This window comes from Bos javanicus, chromosome 1, assembly GCF_032452875.1.
Source record: "Bos javanicus breed banteng chromosome 1, ARS-OSU_banteng_1.0, whole genome shotgun sequence".
NCBI lineage: Eukaryota > Metazoa > Chordata > Mammalia > Artiodactyla > Bovidae > Bos > Bos javanicus.
Window position 1 is genome coordinate 61,564,201 of NC_083868.1, and position 24,177 is coordinate 61,588,377.

The 24,177-nt window shown below is 39.4% G+C and overlaps 1 pseudogene; it reads left to right on the forward strand.

The window, feature by feature from the left end:
* LOC133252688 (small ubiquitin-related modifier 2-like) overlaps positions 1-22,154 on the forward strand; it is a 112,494-nt pseudogene extending 90,340 nt beyond the window's left edge.
* The last annotated feature ends 2,023 nt before the right edge of the window (positions 22,155-24,177 follow it).

The following is a 24,177-nucleotide window of genomic DNA, read 5'->3' on the forward strand; positions in this document are numbered from 1 at the left end:
TCTGCAAGGGATCTTCTGAACCCTGGGATTGAACCCAGGTCTCTCTCATTGCAGACAGATTCTTTACCCTCTGAGCCACCAGGGAAGCCCCTGTTCTGATTAATTCTTGAAAAATCTGAACTAGTGTTTCTGTAGGATAAAAATATAAGCAACAGGAGAATGATCTTCATTATGAAGGAAATTGCAAATAACATCCAAATCATAATCTTATATATAACAAAATCACATTTTTTTTCTCATTTAAACTGGCATACTAATTTTTTGTCATCTATTCTTTTCAAGAAATAAAACACACTTGTGTGGTTAAAATTATCAAGGGAATGGCAGCAAGCAATGATGCACTCTATGATCCAAATTCTAAAAATTCTTCATGCTGCTAAGATGAGGTCACTGAGGGATATGAGCCCCAAACCAATGAAAGTTATGGATGGGATGAAAGTGAGCTTACCCACAAAATTCCTTTATAAGCAAACAGAACATCCCTTTTGAGTCTTGAAACAGTTTGTCTTTTCTTACAAAGATAATAGTAAACATTCCAACTTACATCAAAATGAGATACAGGTTAGAAAAGTTTAGATAAATAATGAATGACACTCATGAAGTGTTTTTAAGAGTGGGGTTACAGGCTTAAACTAAAGAAAGCGGGGAAAACCACTAGGCAAGTCAGGTAGAACTTATCAAATCCCTTATGAATATACAGTGGAAGTGATGAATAGATTCAAGGGGTAACAGTCACAAAGACTTGGACATGACATGGTGACTGAACAACAACAATGACGACAAGTATTTAGTATCTGTCACACTTTGAAACTAACATAGTTAAAAACAATTATTATATTCTTCTACCTCATAACATTTTTTTAAACCAGCATTAAAAATAAGCACTGAGATAATATTTTTATCCACTGTGGCATTTGTTATATTGCATTCCTTGTTTTTTCATTCATAAATCAACCCATTTTAAATATTGAGTTGTCCAAAAAGTTCACTCAGGAACTTCTTATGGAAAAACCCAAAAGAACATTTTGGCCAATCCAATACTTGCTATATGTAAGCAAGCTAACCACAAAGATAACAACGTGAAATGGACAAATATCTGTTCTCTAGAACTGCATATGTTAGTGGGAAAGAGGTAAAAATAAGTTGCAAAATGATAAGGATTAACACAGAAGTATGGTAAATATGGCATAGACATATAAAACATTATATTGTACTTTTTTTTCTGAGATGGGAAGTAGAGTAGATGTTCATCAAGCATGCTATATAATCGCATGAGGGTTAAGGAGTCTGAAACACGGAAAGAAACCTCTAAGAGTGCCTAGCAAGAGGGATGGATGACTGGTAGGCTGACTTGGCCAGTATTATTATTCACTATGAGAACAGGAGTTAAACAACCCGGAGTTATTTTGTAAGATTTTAGTGGAGAAACTATTTTAAGGCTGTAATAGAATTCAGGTGTAAATTACTAGACTATATTTTAATTACGGGGTAAATGGCATCCATATTCATGACCAATAAGTAGAAAGCAAGTGAATGATATAGTACAACATTTGCATACCATAAGTCCAGGCTATGACAATATCTCCCTATTTAAACCACAAATATAAACCAAGGGAACTATGAAAAGCCCAATGCTTACAGCATCTTTTCTTCTGAGTTTTCTCCTCTTTTGGTTATTATGGTGTTTTCTGCAATGTCCATTTGTTTAAACTTTCCTCCAAGTAGATATTAGCTTCTGATTAGACTTCATGTCTTGAAAGAAAATGTGCTTGATAAAGTTGAAAATGGAAAACAAACTTTTTTTCCAAAATATTTTCTTGACATACTTTTCATACTAGAATTTAGAAGACCACAACTTTGAAGAGGAAGGAAAAGACTAAGGAAATTAGGGAAGGCCTAAATTTTGTTCTGGTCACTTTATCACTTTAAATAAGATGGCTTTTTATAAAAGATTTACCAAATAGTATTAAATATTAATAAAAGCATAGGAGCTTAAATATATATGTGGATAGGGTTTCTACTCAATAGGCACACCAATATAGTCCTCAGTTCAGTTCAGTTGCTCAATCGTGTCCAACTCTTTGCGACCTCATGAACCACAGCAAATCAGGCTTCCCTGTCCATCACCAACTCCCAGAATCCACCCAAACTCAAGTCCATTGTGTCGGTGATGCCTTTTAACCATCTCATCCTCTGTCGTCCCCTTCTTCTCCTGCCCTCAATCTTTTCCAGTATCAGGGTCTTTTCAAATGAGTCAGCTCTTCGCATCAGGTAGCCAAAGTATTGGAATTCAGCTTCAACATCAGTTCTTCCAACAAACACCCAGGACTGATCTCCTTTAGGATGGAATGGTTGGATCTCCTTGCAGTCCAAGGGACTCTCAAGAGTCTTCTCCAATACCACAGTTTAGAAGCATCAATTCTTTGGCGCTCAGCTTTTTTTATGGTCCAACATTCACATCCATACATGACCACTGGAAAAACCACAGCCTTGACTAGACACACCTATGTTGACAAAGTAATGTCTCTGCTTTTTAATAGGCTGTCTAGGTTGGTCATAACTTTCTTTCGAAGGAGTAAGCATCTTTTAATTTCATGGCTGAAATCACCATCTGCAGTGATTTTGGAGCCCAGAAAAATAAAGTCAGCCACTGTTTCCACTGTTTCCCCATCCATTTCCCATGAAGTGATGGGACTGGATTGCCATGATCTTAGTTTTCTGAATGTTGAGCTTTAAGCCAATTTTTTCACTCTCCTCTTTCACTTTCATCAAGAGGCTCTTTAGTTCTTCTTTACTTTCTGCCATAAGGGTGGTGTCATCTGCATATCTGAGGTTATTGATATTTCTCCCGGCAATCTTGATTCCAGCTTGGGCTTCCTCCAGCCCAGCATTTCTCATGATGTACTCTGCATATAAGTTAAATAAGCAGGGTGACAATATACAGCCTTGACGTATTCCTTTTCCTACTTGGAACCAGTCTGTTGTTCCATGTCCAGTTCTAACTGGAAAAATTAGAGATACCAAGGGAACATTTTATGCAAAGATGGGCTCAATAAAGGACAGAAATGGTAGGGACCTAATAGAAGCAGAAGATATTAAGAAGAGGTGGCAAGAATAAACAGAAGAACTGTACAAAAACGATCTTCACGACTCAGATAATCACAATGGTATGATCACTCACCTAGAACCAGACATCCTGGAATGTGAAGTCAAGTGGGCCTTAGGAATCATCACTACGAACAAAGCTAGTGGAGTTGATGGAATTCCAGTTGAGCTATTTCAAATCCTGAAAGATGATGCTGTGAAAGTGCTGCACTTAATATGCCAGCAAATTTGGAAAACTCAGCAGTGGCCACAGGACTGTAAAAGGTCAGTTTTCATTCCAACCCCAAAGAAAGGCTATGCCAAAGAATGCTCAAACTACCGCACAATTGCACTCATCTCACATGCTAGTAAACATACTCATCAAAGATCGCTAGAGCCCAGTCCAGGAGCTTCCGGTGTGCATTTCTAGAGAAACACCATTGCTTGTTAATCTTCCCATCAGCTAGTGGCTGATGGGAGCAACAGAACTTCTGGAGGTACCTAGTATCCTATCTGATGCTCATCCTCCCATCTTTGAATTAGACTCTGGAAAAGCCAAGAAAGAAAGGGAGAGCAGGTAAAAAAGGAATAATGTGAGTTTCTACAGGCACTGACTTGTTTCAGACACTAATGTATTTAGCCAACACTCCAACAATAGAAGTTGAAAGAGGAAGAGGGGACTGATGTTAAATAAAGCTTATCTTCAACAGTTCACAGATCATACAATAGGTTTTCTTGAGTTTTCTGTAAGCAAATTCTTTAACCTACTTATCATCTATTTATCACCTTTCCTAACCCAGACTTGACCTCAGAGGTCTTACTCTCTCCTGGAATTCCAACACAAACATGGAACAATTAAGGTAACTTTTTCAGAACACTTCTAAGTGTCCTGCTTCCTCCTTTTCTCTCCCCATCCTTACTTTTCCCAAATCACCCATCCATACATACACACCAATCAAGTAAACAAGGGGAAACAGAAAAGGGTCTGTTTTAAGGGTGCATCTCACCTACATGAGTAGAACATTCTACAATGTGATACACATGGAAAGACAAAATTGCCCTTCTCCAGAAGAGGCTCTTCTCCGAAGACTGCCACTTAAGGGGTCACCTTGGATTCAATTTTATATCTGACTGGTAGCATGTTCTCATTCTCTCCAATTAGAGTCATAACATATTCAAATAGCCTGAATTGTCAATCCTATTTTCCCTAGAAAATTGTGAACTCACGTAAGGAGACAGCAGTGGAAAGGCAAGGTTATACCTTATTTCTCCTTCCCAGCCTAACAGAGCAGGGGTCCTCCCCTGAATTTGTCTAAAGGGCCCTGTTTTTTCTCAGTTCACCCAGGACACAACAAGAGTGCTGATAATTAAAAGATAACACTTACATAGTACTCCCGATATGCCAGGCACTGCTCTAAGTTGTTGTTGTTTAGTCGCTAAGTCATATCCAACTCTTTCGTGACCCCATGGACTGTAGCCCCCAGGATCCTCTGTTCATGGGATTTCCCAGGCAAGAATATTGGAGTGGCTTGCCATTTCCTTCTCCAGGGGATCTTCCTGACTCAGGGATCGAACCCACGTCTCCTGCATTGGGAGGCAGGTTCTTTACTGCTGAGCCACCTGGGAAGCCCTGCTGCTTTAAGTCCTTCCTAATTATTCACTCACTAAATCCTCACACAAACTCATTTATATGGCTTCCTCATACAAGCTCATTATATGGCTTCCTCACATAAATTCATTATATGGCTTCCTCACACAAAGTCATTATATGGCTACAGCCAATACCCACACCTGAATAACTTGCTCAGGGCCATATTCTAATCAATGGCATAACTGGGATTCGACTGCAAGTGGTCTAGTCACAGTCCTTAACCATTATGCTATAGTGAAATGGGCCAGAGAAAAGGTCTAGGCCAGACAGAAGAAATTAGATCCAGTCTGGACCCTTTTCATTATTGGGTTGAGCCCAGAAGTCCCCAGCTGTAAGAATCATAAAGCATGCCTTAACTCTCATGTCATTGCTGGTTTCAGTGAGCCAGAACCTCATCTTATCTCAGCATTGAGAAATTCCTTAGGAATTCAGCAATCAAACTTTCTCCCCTTTTAAGAATCTGTAAATAGAGGGGTATTAATAAAATCTTCTTCAGTGTGATATAAGAATTCACTAAGAGGTTGGGGGGGTGGGTTGGAATAATGCATCTATATCATGGTGGCTGACATACAGATGGTGTCTGTGTATGGTTATTTATCATCACAAAAGCAAATGAGTATGGATGACGGCACAAACCTAAGCATTTAGGAACTATAGAACGTGATATATGGTTCCTGCCCTTAAGAAATTCATAGTTTCACAAATCTGAAGAAAATCAGAGAACAAATCTTTTGAAAGCTAGAGAAATGATTGTTAAATACAATCAGAGAACTATATGGCAACTATCTTGGAATCAGACTTCTAACCACACCTCTATATTCTCTCTCTCTTCTGTATTGTTTATAGTCAATGATTACATCGATTCACTGTAGGTTACCATAGTGTCAAATGCTATTTTCACACTCTTCTCATTGGTGGGTGTTCCAAATCCTTCTAAGAATTTACACCTCTCATTGCTAGTTCAGAGCCACTTTCAGATGGATTTCTTATCCATAGCAAGCTGTTTATTTTTTAATAATAATAATTCTTAATTTAAATTTATATAGAGCCTCTCATAAGATTCTATATACAAAAAGATGATTACTATTAGTAGCAATTACAAGCATTATACTCTGACAATTCCAAATGGCTTATAAGTTAATTTATATTAAATACAGCAGTGTTAATACAGCATATTATGTGTATACTTTATTTTCTTGATATTTTATACTATAATTTTTTATTATGTACTTTTCTTAGATTTCTAATTTGATTTTCTTTCAAGTATATTGTACATGTATGAAGCACTAGGATATGGAGTGAAAAAAAGAACAATTATTGCTGATAAATAATTTCTGGTTACTAGCATACTCAAGTCCGGTGGTAGGGGCATGGGGGATGGCTGTATCATTTGGGTCTTTAACACCTAAGGAATTCACTAGAGAATTATGTAGATGCTCATCTCATTACTTCCAATGAAAATCTATTTTCTTCCTCCAGGGGTTTTCAGTGGATTTTGTAGAATAGGGGTTTCCTAGTCTTTCCTATTTGTGAAAGATACTGTACTGATAGATTTCCATGATGAATTCTCTCACTTCTGAGTTTTGAGTGATTTTTAACACCTGATATGGAAATGAAGAAAGCAAGTGAGGAAGAATTTTGAAAAAAAGGTTATGGAAATAGCTGGGAGTCTTCCTGCTGAGCCATCCCAGAACTAGAGTTTTGAATAATGTATGTTCCATAAATCTAAGTGTCCCACTATGCCACATTTTAGAAAAGGGAGAGAAAATAATAGCTACTGTCCACACTTATCACCAATAATAAATTGCAGGGCTCCTGTGTGTGTGGCGATTAATGCAAAATGCAACCCAAAACACATAACTAAATAAATAGATAGTTTGACTTTCGTGGGGGTTATCTTTCTTCCTCCTCCTTTCTCTCTCTCCTCTCTAAATAGAAAATACATTTTTAAAAAATCTATGGAACACCTATGCTATTCTCTTTGAGACAGACAAATGGGTTTTTTTTTTTCCCAGGTAAAAGTAGGTATGTGTGTGTGGGTGTGTATAAGAGATAGAGGCAGAGTTTCTACAAGAAACAGAAACAGAGACACAGAGACTGAGAACTCAGTGGATGGGGGTCTCAGTGTGCAGAATTCATGTATATTAGTGAGATGCAAAGGGAGAGTGTGCAGAGCACCTAGCAGTGGGAATCAAACATAGTCATGCAATAAGCAAATTTTTAGAGGACAAATTTACAAAGGAACACTGACTCTAATTGATTTCAGTTAGATTCTGAAATATTTTACATAGAAAACTCCCTACATCCTTCAGAATTTAAGACTATATCAACATTTACATGAAAATCAGATACTGATCATGCATCTAGAAAAGAAAACCCTTTCAGAAGAGTTTTCAAACTCTATCGTAAATCATTGTTATCAGTTTTTATGGGACCTCCTAAATACTTCCCTGATAGCTCCGTTGGTAAAGAACCCACCTGCGATGCAGGAGAGCCCCGTTTGATTCCTGGGTCAGGAAGATCCCCTCAAGAAGAGATAGGCTACCCACTCAAGTATTCTTGGGCTTTGCTTGTGGCTCAGCTGGTAAAGAATCCACCTGCAATGCAGGAGACCTGGGTTTGATCCCTGGGTTGCAAAGATCCCCTGGAGAAGGCAACTGCTATCCACTCCAGTATTCTGGCCTGGAGAATCCCATGGACTGTATAGTCCTTAGGGTCACAAAGAGTCGGACACAACTGAGTGACTTTCACTTTCTTATCTGAATACCGCTGTACCCTAGATGGAGCCATCATTTATTGAGGCCCTTCAGTTAATAGGCATTTTACACATGTGAAAGTATGTTAGTTACTCAGTCATGTTCAACTCTTTGCAACCCTATGGACTGTAGCTCTCCAGGCTCCTCTGTCCATGGAATTCTCCAGGCAAGAATACTGGAGTGAGTTGCCATTCCCTTCTCCAGGGGATCTTTCTGATCCAGGGATTGAACCCAGGTCTCCTGTATTGCAGGCAGATTCTTTACCATCTGAGCCACATAGTTCATATCAGTTTATTTAATCTTCTCACCAAGCTTGTGATACTTTAGTACTATTATCTTTGTTGTTCAAAGGAAGAAACAGACTCAGAAAGACTAAGTGTATTTCCCAAAGGCACCCATCTACAAGGAAGCAGAGGTGGGATTTGAATTCCTTTTCTGGTAAACCCCAAGATTTTTCACTCTGCCATTATGGGGTTGCCAGACAAAATAAGGCCATCCAGTTAAACCTGAATTTCAGATGAATAACAGATTTTTTTTTAAAGCATAGCTGTGTCCGACATATTGCATATGATATATTTATACCAAAAATGTACCTTATTTATCCACAATTCAAATTTAGATATTTTCTATTTTTATTGCTATACCTGGCAACCCTTGTCATATGTCTTCTCTGGAAACATCTGTATCTGTCTTTGAGAGGGAGCAAAGCAATGAAAGAGAAAGCTGTTCTTCTTGGAAGAGAGGAACGGAGTACTGAGGCACCTACCCCACTAAGTGTTAACATCAGTTCACTTCAGTTCACGCACTCAGTTGTGTCCAACTCTTTGTGACCCCATGACTGCAGCATGCCAGGCCTCCCTGTCCATCACCAACTTCCAGAATTTATTCAAACTCATGTCCATTGAGTCAGTGATGCCATCCAACCATCTCATCCTCTGTTGTCCCCTTCTCCTCCTGCCTTCAATCTTTCCCAGGATCACGGTCTTTTCCAATGAGTTGGTTCTTTGCATCAGGTGGCCAGTGTATTGGAGTTTCAGCTTCAACATCAGTCCTTCCAATGAACACTCAGGACTGATTTCCTTTAGGATGGACTGGTTGGATCTCCTTGCAGTCCAAGGGACTCTCAGGAGTCTTCTCCAACACCACAGTTCAAAAGCATCAATTCTTCAGTGCTCAGCTTTCTTTATAGCGCAACTCTCACATCCATACATGACCACTGAAAAAACCATAGCCTTGACTAGATGGACCTTTGTCGATAAAGTAATGTCTCTGCTTTTTAATATGCTGTCTAGGTTGGTCATAACTTTTCTTCCAAGGAGTAAGCATCTTTTAATTTCATGGCTGTAGTAACCATCTGCAGTGATTTTGGAGCCCAGAAAAATAAAGTCTGTCACTGTTTCCACTGTTTCCCCATCTATTTCCCATGAAGTGATGGGACCGGATGCCATGATCTTAGTTTTCTGAATGTTGAGCTTTAAGCCAACTTTTTCACTCTCCTCTTTCACCTTCATCAAGAGGCTTTTTAGTTCCTCTTCACTCTTTGCCATAAGGGTGGTGTCATCTGCATATCTGAGGTTATTGATATTTCTCCCAGCAGTCTTGATTCCCGCTTGTGCTTCATCCAGTCCGGCGTTTCTCATGATGTACTCTGCATAGAAGTTAAATAAGCACGATGACAATATACAGCCTTGACATGCTCCTTTTCCTATTTGGAACCAATCTGTTGTTCCATGTCCAGTTCTAACTGTTGCTTCCTGACCTGCATACAAATTTCTCAAGAGGCAGGTCAGGTGGTGTGGTATTCCCATCTCTTTCAGAATTTTCCACAGTTGATTGTGATCCACACAAAGGCTTTGGCATAGTCAATAAAGCAGAAATAGATGTTTTACTGGAATTCTCTTGCTTTTTCCATGATCCAGCAGATGTTGGCAATTTGATCTCTGGTTCCTCTGCCTTTTCTAAAACCAGTTTGAACATCTGGAAGTTCACAGTTCACGTATTGTTGAAACCTGGCTTGGAGAGAATTTTGATCATTACTTTGCTAGCATGTGAGATGAATGCAATCGTGTGGTAGTTTGAGCATTCTTTGGCATTGCCTTTCTTTGGGATTGGAATGAAAACTGACCTTTTACAGTCCTGTGGCCACTGCTGAGTTTTCCAAATTTGCTGGCATATTAAGTGCAGCACTTTCACAGCATCATCTTTCAGGATTTGAAAGAGCTCAACTGGAATTCCATCACCTCCACTAGCTTTGTTCGTAGTGATGCCTTCTAAGGCCCACTTGACTTCACATTCCAAGATGTCTGGCTCTAGGTGAGTGATCACATCATTGTGTTTATCTGGGTCATAAAGATCGTTTTTGTACAGTTCTTCTGTGTATTCTTGCCACCTCTTCTTAATATCTTCTGCTTCTGTTAGGTCCATACCATTTCTTCCCTTTTTGTGCCCATCTTTGTATGAAATGTTCCCTTGGTATCTCTAATTTTCTTGAAGAGATCTCTAGTCTTTCCCATTCTATTGTTTTCCTCTATTTCTTTGCACTGATCACTGAGGAAGGCTTCTTATCTCTCCTTGCTATTCTTTGGAACTCTGCATTCAAATGGATATATCTTTCCTTTTCTCCTTTGCTTTTTGCTTCTCTTCTTTTCACAGCTATTTGTAAGGCCTCCTTAGATAGCCATTTTGCCTTTTTTGCATTTCTTTTTCTTGGGGATGGTCTTGATGCCTGTCTCCTGTACAATGTCACGAACCTCTGTCCATAGTTCATCAGGCATTCTATCAGATCTAGTCCTTTAAAGTGTCACCTGCTTCTGTGTAAATGGACTTTAAAATGGAACTGGAGGATGTGAAATGGGGAATATCATACTCACACCCTCAGAAGAATAGAACTTAAGAGCTTAGATACTTATTTCCATTAATTCATGATTTAAAAGAGAGCAATAAACATCTGCCAACAATCTCTCCCCATCCTCATATCAGTGAAAGTACTGCTAGGACTCTGGCTGGACTTTTGCCTCTTTGCATTCTTTGCCTACAAATAAAGCCCACCCCTAAACCTTCAAGAATTAGCCCACAGCTTGCTACACCATGCATTCGCCCAATTGCCATTCCTCTGCTGCTGTTGCTGCTGCTAAGTTGCTTCAGTTGTGTCTGACCCTGTGCAACCCCATAGACGGCAGCCCACCAGGCTCCCCCCGTCCCTGGGATTCTCCAGGCAAGAACACTGGAGTGGGTTGCCATTTCCTTCTCCAATGCATGAAAGTGAAAAGTGAAAGTGAAGTCGCTCAGTCGAGTCTGACCCCAAGGACTGCAACCTACCAGGCTCCTCCATCCATGGGATTTTCCAGGCAAGAGTACTGGAGTGGGGTGCCATTGCTGAATAAAAGCAATTTCTGGGTAATTTGAGTTTGCCTCAGTTTACCTTCTTTAAATTGGCAGCACCAAGGTACCTGGTGCTCTTGGGAAGATTATCAGAGTTTGTGGGATCATATCTGGCATCAAGGGCAGTGAAAATGTGGCAGTTACACCATGAACTGACAAGAGTATCTCTGCCAGTCACTGGAGGGAACTGGGTGGTCTCTAAGTTAGAATGTTGTCTTATCTTCTCTACTATACATGTAGCCAGTCAAGAAAGAAATCTGTACCCAAAGATTTCTGAATCCATTCTATCTTACCCCTTCAGTTTCCAATTAATGGAAACTTATTATTTCCATTTCCAATTCAGTTTCCAGCATCCCATTCACAGGAAAGAAAAATGGTGGAACTGTGGAGGGGGAAAAAAATCCTAGAATTATTTCCTAGTAAATATGTTTGAGTGCAACATTTGGCTATGCAGCTGAGATGTCAGTATTATCCTTGCCCACACCCCCTGCTCCAGGCACTGCTGCCTCACTTGGCCTGCTACAGCCCCTAAGGTGTGGACGTTCTACCCAGTTTTTTTGCTTCCAGAATTCTATCTGTTATAACCTCTTTGTCCTTTGCCTCACTGGCCTAGCATTCAGTCTTTTTGCTCTCTGCTAGGGAATTGATAAATGTAATATAAGCTAATCTGTTAATGACCATCAAAGGGCTTATCCCTTCCAGATAACATCTGTTGCCTTAAATGCTGTTCACACCAAGGCATAAGTAGGCTGGTAGTGGAAATAATTTAGATCAAGGAGATGTTTTCATATCACTTCTATATTACATCAAATCAATGATCCCCCAATCCTCCACCCTCACTTCATGCAATTGATTATATCTGTTTCCCTCACTGCATCACACTTTTCCATTTATTTAAACATGGTATATTAGGAAAACCAATATTTCCCCTAATTAGTTATTGAGGTGTAGTTGATTGAATGGAAGTAACTAAATCTCTTGTACAGAAGCCTTGTTAGTAAAACAAACAAACAAACATTAACAAAAATGACTGTACCAGGTAAGTAAATTGCTGGCTCTTTTTCCTCACATCCCTACCCTCATTCATACATATTATTTTGAAAGAATTGACTTAGATTCTTTCTCTCTTTAGGATACTTTTTCTTGTCCCCCAAACTTCCCTCATTTATGTGCCCATTGTAGCTCCTATGTCTTTCCATTCTAGCACTGTGGTTAAACTTAGAACTCAGGAGCTTCTGCCAGGTGTAAATCCTGACTCCATTTAATAGCTGTGTAACCTGGGACAAGTTAACTTAATCTATGTCTAAAGTTCCTAACTGAACTGGGATAATATGTTTCCCTCCTCATAGAGTTGCTCTGAATGAATGTATATGAATGGGAAGCAGGAGAGATACACAGTGCATAGAATGGGCCTGGCACAGAGCAAGCCTATCATGTGTGCACACTTATTTATTCTATATGTAGGTTTATACATGTGCCTTCCAAAAGTATAACGTTTTGAAGGGCAAGAAATGTGTCAGCACTCAATAAATGCTTGTGTAACACATAAATGCACACATATGGTTTCAATGAACAAAGTGAAAATAGGCTTGGACTCTTGATTTCAGGGTTAGAATGCCAAGCAACTGGCAACAGAACTCAAAAAAATAACTTTTTTTTTTTTTTTTCTGTACATCTCAAGGGCGAGCTTTCCTGCTGGTCCAAATCAATGCGGGAGACTCAGGTTTGAGCCCTGCTCCAGGAAGATCTCACATTCCCTGGAGCACCTAAGCCCCTGCACCACAACTACTGAGCCCACATGCTGCACTACTGAAGCTCCCCCTCCTAGAGCCACGTTCCACAGCAAGAGAAGCCACTGCGATGAGAAGCCTGTGCACCACAACAGTAGCCTCTGCTCGCTGCAACTAGACAAAGCCCGCACAGCAACGAAGACCCAGCACAGCCCCAAATAAAGAAAAGTCTCAAGGGCTATTGAAACCTCCAGACTTCAAGAATGAAAAATAGTTATTTGGCTGATCGATTTGCTTATTTATCTATGCTTATGCAGTCTATGGGGTTGCAAAGAGATGGGCACAACTGAGCGACTGGACAACAATGTAGTGTCTGGCCCGAAATGACTCATTTTGATTGTGAGTCTCTTTCCTTCCATAGAGAAAATCCTTCTCTAATCAAGCATTCTCATGTTGTCATTTCATTTTTCAGTTAAGTTTTCATTTATTCAAAATATTTTGAGCTAGTCATTGCCTATTCATGTGTGTATATATCTTTTATATTACATATATATGTTACAGGTATGTATGTGTGTATATATATATATATATAATGGGCTTCCCTGGTGGGTTAGTGGAAAAGAATCTGCCTGCCACTGCAGGAGACACAGGTTGATCCCTGGATCAGGAAGATCCCTTAGAGAAGGCAAGCCACTCCAGTATTCAAGTCTGGAGAATCCCATGGACAGAAAAACCTGGTGTGCTACAAGTCCATGGGGTTGCAGCGTTGGACACGACTTAGCGACTAAACAAAATATATTTACATATATCTATATAAAATGATCTTTGTCTGACTCATGTTTTCTCCCCAATGTTTGCTATAAAAAAACTTCATAATATAGATTCAAGTTTCTATATTCCCCAAAACTGAGTCCCCAGGATGCTTGCCTGCGGTATAATTAAAAACTAGGTCACATCTGTTTTTCCTGCTCCCTTTGTAGCCAGGCTTTGTACCAGTGGGCACCAATGGCCTTCATACTTTCTTTCTCTTTCCCCAGTCCCTGTGCCTACCAGCTGCCTCAGCTACCACTGCAGTAGGCCAAGATCATTGTCTTTTGTGCTTTATTCCTTGGTGGTTTCTTTTTTTTTTTTTTCAGAGACCTAATCCACTCTTGTGAGCTAATGTGTTTACAGCTGACACTGAATTAGTCTTCCCAGATAAGGGACACATTAAAGTTTACATAACATCCAATCACATTTCCATTACAAAATGGCAACAGAATTTCACCCTAAGGTGGAGGTGGGGGGGAATGGAGGAGTAAGAAAGGAGATGAAAGACTTCTTAAATTCCCTTACATTTCAGCAAATCAGTTTAGATTCAACACATACGTTTGTGAACTACACCATGAGAAGAAGAGAGAACCCCTGTTCTCCAGGGGTTGGGTGCCTAGTGGGAATCCATGGCTGACCTGGTCTACTCAGGAAGCCACTGAGCTCCAACCCTGAGTGAATGGCAGCACATGAATGCTTGCAACTGAGGAATTCAAATTCACATCTGAGCGTCCTACTATATGTATTATTCCTTTTAGGGGAGAATGGCAGAGGGCAAGGAAAGATGTATTGGACAAGCTATCTACAGTATAAAACATGGGGCATTTCTTTTATGAATATCAAGTGTGATCTATATTAATATATCCTAAGTTTAACTCAATTCTCCAAGGTCAGAAAATTGAATAAAACACTGCAAGTACTTATATAAGGCTCCCAGAAAAGTACCCCATGAATTTATGATAAATAGCTAATCTGTTTGCCCAACCTGATGGGGTCATTCACACCCCATCTGGGTCTTCCTGACCCCAGAACACTCCATATAGAGCATAGTGATGCACAGTGCCCTACTGGTCACCACCACAGAGAGATTTTGTTGTGTTGTAAAAACAAACTCAGCTGAATGTTATAACTGTCTTTTCTTTTCCAGTGAATAGGAATGAAGAATTAATTCACTCTTTGTAAGTTTCAAGGGGTGGGGACCTTTGGTGAGATAAAATGAATAATGAACTTCTCTCATTACTAAGGACTAGTAACAGTTTACTCCTGAAAAACATCATCACTGAGTGAGCAAATGTATAAATTTCCAAAACCTAACAATGAGAAAAGGACAAAATGAGAAAAGATTCAATATAAAAGGAAAACCAAATAACTCTCAGCCTGTTGTCATATTTCTCAGGGAGCTGACTACAGATAATTATGCTGGGTCCTGAACACATTTTATACTCCCGATTTAACCTCCATCTGGGCAAACTTCAACAGCTTTACTTATCACAATTATACAAACCTGATATTCCCCTGATATTCCCTAACGCCTAGCTTGGGACCAGAAAAAAATTCCAACATTTCTTTTAATACTGAAATACTTTGAGTCATTTCCAGGTAAATGAGCAAACAACCCAAGAGTTATCAATGAGATTTTCTTCTCTTCAGCAACAGCCCATTCTTTTTTTTCTGGTTCATGTACTGTAATCAAAGATACCACTCAATAGTGCATGGTGTGTGGAGAAGGAGACAGAAGATGGACGGAGCATGAATGCAAGCACTTTCTTTTTTTTAATTTTGCCCAAGAGAAATATAAAGTCATTTGTCAGACCAGTGATTTTGCACTGTCATGTAGTATGACTCTCAAGAAACACACACACACATACACATTCTACCATTTCAAGGTCTTATGAGGCAACTGAAAGAAATCTGAATTTTTCTCTTCCTTTTAAGATTTTTCGTTCTTCAGGTGCTAGGTCCCATCTTCCTCTAAAGGCCACCCCATAGGAATGAAAGTTAAGCTTGAGACACTATTTTGAGAATGGTGACAGTTTTTAAGGGCTGTGACTGAGTAGGGATATTGGGGAAAACTATTTCTTTAAAAGAAGGATAAACATTTATACTTATATTTCAGGTTATAGTAGTTTTTTAAGAGGGAATGGGTGGAGATTTGTTGCCATGTGCACCTTGAGGTTTATAATGAGAATGTTTTTTAAAAGCTTTTTATTGTTGTTACGATTTTCTCTCTCTTCTCCCACCTTTTGAATTTTGAATATTCTTGCTATTAACATTATTTGCACTTAGTTTATAATTGATTTTTTAAAAGTTTCTAGTTTTATTAAAAACAAACTTTCATTCATATTAGTACATCAGCCTTGCTTAAAGCATATTAAGGATGAAGAAAATCATGGAAACTGAGAGGCAAGATTGAGCATAAGAGAGAGACTGAAAGAAACAAAGAGAGATAAAGAGATTTGAAAAATTATAGTATGCATGTTTATTTTATTTGTCTTTTTCAAGTTTTTAAAATTGTACTACAAACCGCACTTTGAGCAGGGCAGTGTTTGGCACCAACTACCATATGTCTACATCAGTTCAGTTCAGTTCATTTCAGTCACTCAGTCGTGTCTGACTCTTTGTGACCCCATGAACTGCAGCACACTAGGCCTCCCTGTCCATCACCAACTCCCAGAGTTTACCCAAACTCATGTCCATCGAGTCAGTGATGCCATCCAGCCATCTCATCCTCTGTCATCCCCTTCTCCTGCACCCAATCTCTCCCAGCATCAGAGTCTTTTCCAATGTGTCAACTCTTCGCATGAGGTGGCCAAAGTATTGGAGTTTCAGCTTCAACATTAGTCCTTCCAATGAACACCCAGGACTGATCTCCTTTAGGATGGACTGATTGGATCTCCTTGCAGTCCAAGGGACTCTCAAGAGTCTTCTCCAACACCACAGTTCAAAAGCATCAGTTCTTCGGCGCTCAGCTTTCTTCACAGTCCAACTCTCACATCCATACATGACCACTGGAAAAACCATAGCCTTGACTTTTGTTGGCAAAGTAATGTCTCTGCTTTTCAATATGCTATCTAGGTTGGTCATAACTTTCCTTCCAAGGAGCAAGTGTCGTCTAATTTCATAGCTGCAGTCACCATCTGCAGTGATTTTGGAGCCCAAAAAATAAAGTCTGACACTGTTTCAACTGTTTCCCCATCTATTTCCCATGAAGTGATGGGACCAGATGCCATGATCTTCGTCTTCTGAATGTTGAGCTTTAAGCCAACTTTTTCACTCTCCTCTCACTTTCATTAAGAGGCTTTTTAGTTCCTCTCCATGTTCTGCCATAAGGGTGGTGTCATCTGCATATCTGAGGTTATTGATATTTCTCCCAGCAATCCTGATTCCAGCTTGTGCTTCTTCCAGCCCAGCATTTCTCATGATGTACTCTGCATTTAAGTTAAATAAGCAGGGTGACAATACGCACCCTTGGCGTACTCCTTTTCCTATTTGGAACCAGTCTGTTGTTCCATGTCCAGTTCTAACTGTTGCTTCCTGACCTGCATATAGGTTTCTCAAGAGGCAGGTCAGGTGGTCTGGTATTCCCATCTCTTTCAGAATTTTCCACAGTGTATTGTGATCCACACAGTCAAAGGCTTTGGCATAGTTAATAAAGCAGAAATAGATGTTTTTCTGGAACTCTCTTTCTTTTTCCATGATCCAGTGGATGTTGGCAATTTGATCTCTGGTTCCTCTGCCTTTTCGAAAACCAGCTTGAACATCTGGAAGTTGACGGTTCACATACTGCTGAAGCCTGGCTTGGAGAATTTTGAGCATTACTTTACTAGCGTGTGAGATAAGTGCAATTGTGCAGTAGTTTGAGCATTCTTTGGCATTGCCTTTCTTTGGGATTGGAATGAAAACTGACCTTTTCCAGCCCTCTGGCCATATTTATCCCTATTTTCCATTTAGAAGATGGGAATCTATATGGATGCTATCAGTGTCACTAGTAACATAAGATTAGTGTATAGCTCATGTGTTTTGGTTGCACCATTAAAAGCATTGATATTTTTTTAACATTAGAAAGTGTAGGTGGCATTCTAATATTTACTGGGGAAGTCACCTCTGGTGTGCTGATACTTTCACTCTAATTTGGGTAGGCAAAAGGAGGAAGACAGTCACATCTCAGGCAGACTACTATAGTCATCAGAAAACTTCACTAGTCTTTATGTCAACAGCCCATTTTAGGAAACAATAGTGGGAAATCAACAAAGTAAATTAGAATCTAGAGCTCTTTAACACTACCCTTCACTAATTCCTTTAAATCAAAAAAGTGTAATGTGGAGAGTTCATCTTTTTAGAGAAAGTCTCTTGCGGTGGGAGGGAATGATTTACAACTGATGACAGATGGTGTTTACATTTATAATTTCCTTATTTTTCATGTTTGGGAATGGAATCAAAGGGGAGAGGGATCAGGCAACAGTTGCAGCCCCAGATATCATTTATGGCATCTTTCCTGGACATGTGGAATACATTTTCAGAACAATTATCCTGCTCACTGGTGAAACGAGGTCACTGGGGGGCAGAAACCAGAATGGTGGGGGCGAAACTGCAGTGTTCTGCTTGGTAGTCCTGGAACTGGCCTTCTGGGGGTTTCATTGCCTTAAGTAAATACCATGTGTAATGTGACTGTCATTGATTACTAGATCATTCCATGGAATTAAGGCTGTAAATTCTAGATTTAAAGCTGGCTAGTGAAATTGCCTATGCAGGAATACCTAATTTTTGGGGGGATGAAATAATTTGAATTTAGGAACCAAAGCTATGTGTTTTAAAAATATTAGTGAGTTTTTACCTTAGAGCGCTATAATCTTCAGAGTCTTGAGCATCCAACGTATCTACACATCTGGTCAGCCTCCAAGTGACTAGGTTGTTTGACACTCAAATGCTCTCCTCTGGCAAGAAAAGATTATACCATGCTGACGCTATGGAAAATGGGAGATCTGATGGTTTCTCTCCAGTACACCCTGAGGTAAATAGATGCGCACTTGGACCATGCTACTGCTATCTAGGCTTCCCACGTGGCGCTAGTGTTAAAGAACCTGCTTGCCAATGGGGGAGACATAAGAGACGTGAGTTCAGTCCCTGGGTTGGGACGATACCCTGGAGAAGGGGATGGCCACCCACTCTAGTATTTTTGCCTGGAGAATCCCATGGACAGAGGAGCCTGGCGGGTTACAGTCCATGGGGCTGCAAAGAGTCAGACACGACTGAAGCGACTTAGCATGCACGCATCGCTATTCTAACAGGCTGGGACCCTAAACACTTCGTTTGTTTCCTCTGACTTGTGGTCAAGGGGTAACTCTCTGAGAACTCTTGGATCCCTTAACATTATCGTGCACTGTCCTAGACTAGAAAGAGACTAATCCTTAGTGTCAGTTAAAGCAAAGATTTCTCCATGTCCTTTCTAAAGGAACGAGGATGTCAAGAGGCAGCACTGAACCATGCTTTGCTTTTTTTCACTCCTCCATTACCTGGGAGTAAATGTCTCAGTATAAACATAACAGAAAATGACTTGTTACATATTGTATTATACTTAGTATATTAAATAACTTATTATATAAACAGAAAATAAGTTGTTCTACACTCCATTTTAAGTTATTTATATAGCATACAATACATACCATACAATTTACCCACTTAAAATTATAATTCAATGGGTTTTAGTATATGCAAAGATGTGTGCAACTGTTACCATAGTCAATTTTAGAACAGTTTCATCACCACAGAGAAACCCTGTAAACTTCAGCCATCACTGCCTGTCTGTAATTCCTCACCCTAGCATTAAGCAATTACTAATCAAATTCCTAGTATAGTATTGACAATCGCATATTCTGGATACTCCATTTAAATGCAATGACTTATGAGTTACTTTGTGACTGGCTTTTTACACTGAGTATAATGTTGGCAGGCTTTATCTATGATACAGCAGATAGGTAAACAGATAGATAGATAGATAGATATCAGTACTTCATTCCTTTTTATGGCCCAGTAATTCATTGTATGGTGAAATAACATCTTGTTTATCCATTCATTCATTGATGAATAAATGGGTTGTTTTCAGCTTTTGGATACTGAACATAGAGCTGCTCTTAACATTCATATACAATTTTTTTGAATACTTATTTTCAGTTCTTTTGGGTATATACCTAGGAGTGGAATTATTGAGTGATACAAAGTTCCGTATTTAACTTTTTGGGGAACTACCAAACTGTTTTCCACAGTGGTGGACCACTGTACATTCCCACCACAAGCTCCATTTTGAAACTAGAAAATTAGTCTTAATTCTTATTATTGGAGGTAAGTTTAAAATACTGGCTCTTCTCTTTTCCAGTCTAGGCCTTGGAATATGTACATTACATATAATCTAAGAGAGAAAATAGTTAACTGACAGAATTAATGATAAAGCATGAGTTACAGAATTTCTCTGAGAAGTTCTGGTAGTGCAGGCTTCATGGGAGAAGAAAAAGGTTTATGTTCAATGTTTTTAAGGAAAGGGAAGAGGTAGGAAACCCAGACCTTGAGTACACCATGAGCAAAATCCAGAAGGCAGTGGGTGAGGATGGAATGTCCAGGAGACAGTCCATATAACATTCTACATAAAGAAGAATTCATGTAGAAAATTAATACAATGAAAGATTGGGGAAAAAAAGCTGTGGTCAAATTTGGGCCTTAAATGTCCCATTAAAGCTTTCTTTAAAAAAGGCATCTCCTAAAAAGTTTTCAGTGAGGTGAGTTATCATCAAAATATGATTTTAAAATGCCATTTAACTGTGGGAGCAGGATAGATTGAAGACCTCATGAAAAAGAGAAAGAGACGGGGGATCTAGGGACAATTATAATAATTCAGGACTGTAGTAGTGAGGGCCTACTTTATGGAGATAGAAATGAAAACGATGGAAGAAGCAGAGAAATGGCAGCAGTTGGTGGTTAGATTAGACACAGTGGGTAGAAAAAAAAGCCAAAATAAATTTCAATAATGTTTAATAAGAAAAGTATGGTGGTTATTATGAAATTGTAGAAGAAAACTGGTCACAAGTCATCAAAGATACAACATCACTGCAAAAGTATTTCATGAACCAATGGCATGAAAAAAATAGTTTTTAAAAGCATCCCTCTGCTATTTGTGTCTGAAATGCATAAGCAAAAAAACCCAAAGGAGAAAAGATAGGGTATCAACCATTCCAGATTAAATTTCGTGGCAAAGGCAAGAGTACTGGAGTGGGTTGCCATTTCCTTCTCCAGGGGATCTTCCGGACCCAGGCATCGAACCCAGGTCTCCTGCATTGCAGGCAGACGCTTTACCCTCTGAGCAACCAGGGAAGCCCCATATATATATTCCTTTAAATACTAAATAAATAAAACGTGTACATTTTCTCAAGGTAAATAAGGTAAATGATGACTTCAGTGTGCTAATATCCTCAAACAAATAATACAATATTTCTCTATGGATCTATTTAAAATAATGTCAGTGTCCCCTAGCAGTTCTTTGCTGGTGGGTATTATTTTAACTTTCCTTGTCAAATCTTTTGGTAATTCTTCAGAAAATACTGTGATATTCCTGGAAGGTTGGAATTTTTCCAGGATAGTCAGAGAGTATCTAGGATCATTCTTCTTTACATATTGGCAGTGGGCTTTAGTAATGTAAAGAAGCTTTATGTTCAAAACCACTCCAGCTATGAAGATATTGGAAGGGTTGTGGTTAAGAAGGAGGGATAGCACCAAATTTTTAAGGGAAAAAAAGAAAAGTTTAGTCTTTGAAAATATTCACCACCTTTTCCACGTCCTTAAATAGATGTTTCCTGAGTATTCACCCACATTCATTTTTTGACACACCAGGAGAAGGACAGTGGGTAGTATTCAAAGAAAGGGAAAGAGCAGAATTTTAAGACATTAGAAAACCTCAGGGTGGGGAGAACAATTTTAGCCAGTGTCCTGGTGCAGTTAAGGATTAAGCAGGTACAATCTCAGCTTCACTGGAATATCTGACAGGGGGTAGGAGGATACACTTGCTCCCTTTAGTAGCATTCTAGAATATTATTTTCCCGTTTCATGAAGGAAAAACAAATTGAAACTGATATATGAAACATTCCTGCAGCAGAATCAGTGAGTCCCTACCACTGATATAATAGTTGTGATCACTTAAATACCTTGAACTAAGTATTGTAATCCAGTGTTACTTAACATTGTGAGCGTAGTCATAAAAGGGCTTTTTTCTTTTTTTCTTTGGTTCTGAATTCAAACTGATACAGTAAAATGTGCACATCTCAGTGAGTAAAATTATCTGATTTTCTAATTGTACTTTGAATATTTATGGATTTAGGGAATATTTGCATTACTTTCTATCTTTTTCATTTTAAAAATACTGTAGAAACTAACAGTGAATAGTGTAACCAACTGAGCATCTGCTCCAAGGCATGCATGTCAAATTACCTTCCAAATTAACTTCTATCCCATCTCTGTCTACCTTTCTTTCCCATTCTTTTAGCCACCTCTAAACTAACTCGAAAAAATTCACACACTGTTAATAAATATGCAATTCTAAACTTTTTTTTTTTTTTTCTCTGTTAAAGGGTATTTGGCTCTAAATCTAAAGTTGTTGTTTTGCTTCTGGACCAAAGAGAGAGATACAAAACTGTCATTCCTAGCAGTGGATGGGGAGACTGCCAGAAGTACTTCCATGTTGCTGAGAATCTGGCATAGTACCAAATATGAAGGAAGCAGCGCTCCAAATCTTTCCCCATCCCTGATATCTTTGCTACCTCAGAAGACTACATGAAAACAACCTTAAAATGCACCAGTCTATCATAAGAATTCTGATAACAATTTTAGTTCATTAAGGATATAGAAACACAAAGTACAAATTTAGGGGTAGTTATTAAGATAAATATTCACTTCTTCCTGGATGTGAGAGGGCAGTTTATATTGAATCCAGTGATCCACCAAGTCCCACAGTGAAAGAACCTCTCCACCCACCACTCCATCTATCATGAAGGCAGTCTACCTTTACAGTAGTCTTTTGTTTAGCAGATTAAATCCAGTTTGAAGACATCCAGGACCTTTATCTATTTGGTGCTTTCGAGATCCCCTCTCTAGATATTGGAGAAAGTTGGAACTTTTGCAGAAATCCTTCATAAGCGCCTGTGGGAGTATTTAAATTTTTATTCCCAAGAAAGGGAAGTTGTCTCTGGTGAGCTTTAATGTGAGGTAGCATCAATCTTAAGAAAACTAGAATAGGAAACAGGAGCTGGTTCTATTTCAGAATCCTGACTTAGATATAGTGAAAGTTTATCACCCCTAGTGGCTCAGACAGCAGAGAGTCCGCCTGCAATGTGGGAGACCCAGGTTTGATCTCTAGGTCGGGAAGATTCCCCTGGAGTAGGAAATGGCAACCCACTCCAGTATTCTTGCCCTGAAAATCCCATGGATGGAGGAGCCTGGTGGGCTACAGTCCATGGGGTCACAAAGAGTCAGACATGACTGAGCAACTAACACATACATACACACAGAAAAGGATGTGTGAGAAACAGTGAGTGTTTATTTTTTAAATCATTAAACTACCATGGATTCTTTCAACATGGGCACTGTACTAGATAGAAAGTATTGCTATATTTTTATGCCACTAGGAAATTTTAGTTAGTTGGAAATCTGAATTGATTCTGCTTCTAAGTGGGGGAAGGAGGAATAAATGCAAATGAAGTATTACTCTAAAACATTTGTTTTTACATTTCTTTTTTTTTTAATGTACTTTTTTTTTTTTTGTCTTCTGCCAATTGAAAGGCCTTCTCTGTCAGTGCCTGGAGGAGGCTGGTAATGATTAATTGATTTAGCTGTCAAATCAAGGCAGTGTGTATATAAGGAGAATGGTGTGAAGGGCACAGGCCATGTTTTTATGGATAAACTATGTTTGGGGCCCCTTTGTAAAAAAGAAATAATGGGAGTTGGTGATGAAGAAGGAAAGATAAATGACTATACAAATGACTATGTGTCCACAAAGAACTGCATTATTAAGGGACATTTTAAGCTTCTGCTGCTGCTAAGTCACTTCAGTCGTGACCGACGCTGTGCGACCCCATAGACGGCAGCCCACCAGGCTCCCCCATCCCTGGGATTCTCCAGGCAAGAACACTGGAGTGGGTTGCCATTTCCTTCTCCAATGTAAGAAAGTGAAAAGTGAAAGTGAAGTCGCTGAGTCCTGTCCGACTCTTAGCGACCCCATGGACTGTGGCCCACCAGGCTCCTCCATCCATGGGATTTTCCAGGCAAGAGTACTGGAGTGGGGTGCTTCTAAATATCTCCTAATCCTTCTGAATGTGAGCACAAATGTCCTTTACCTTTTAGACACTCCCTGTCAGCTTACATAGTATCACTTTACATTCTTTATCTTTTAAATTTAAGATTCATTCATTTATTTATTTAGCTGTGCTGGGTCTTCGTTGCTGTGTGGGCTTTTTCTATAGTTACGGCGGGCGAGGGCTGCTCTCTGGCTGCAGCATGCGGGTTTCTCATCGGACTTCTCTCATGTAGCATAAGCTCCAGAGCGCAGGCTCAGTAGTTGTGGCGCATGGGCTTTGTTGCTCCGGGGTATGTAAGATCTTCCTGCACCAGGGATCGAACCCATGTCTCCGAATTGGGAGGCAGATTCTTTACCATTGAGCCACCAGGGAAACCCTATCAGTTCACATTCCAACACTGCCCATTTGAATCTTTCCCTGCTTTGGCTGTC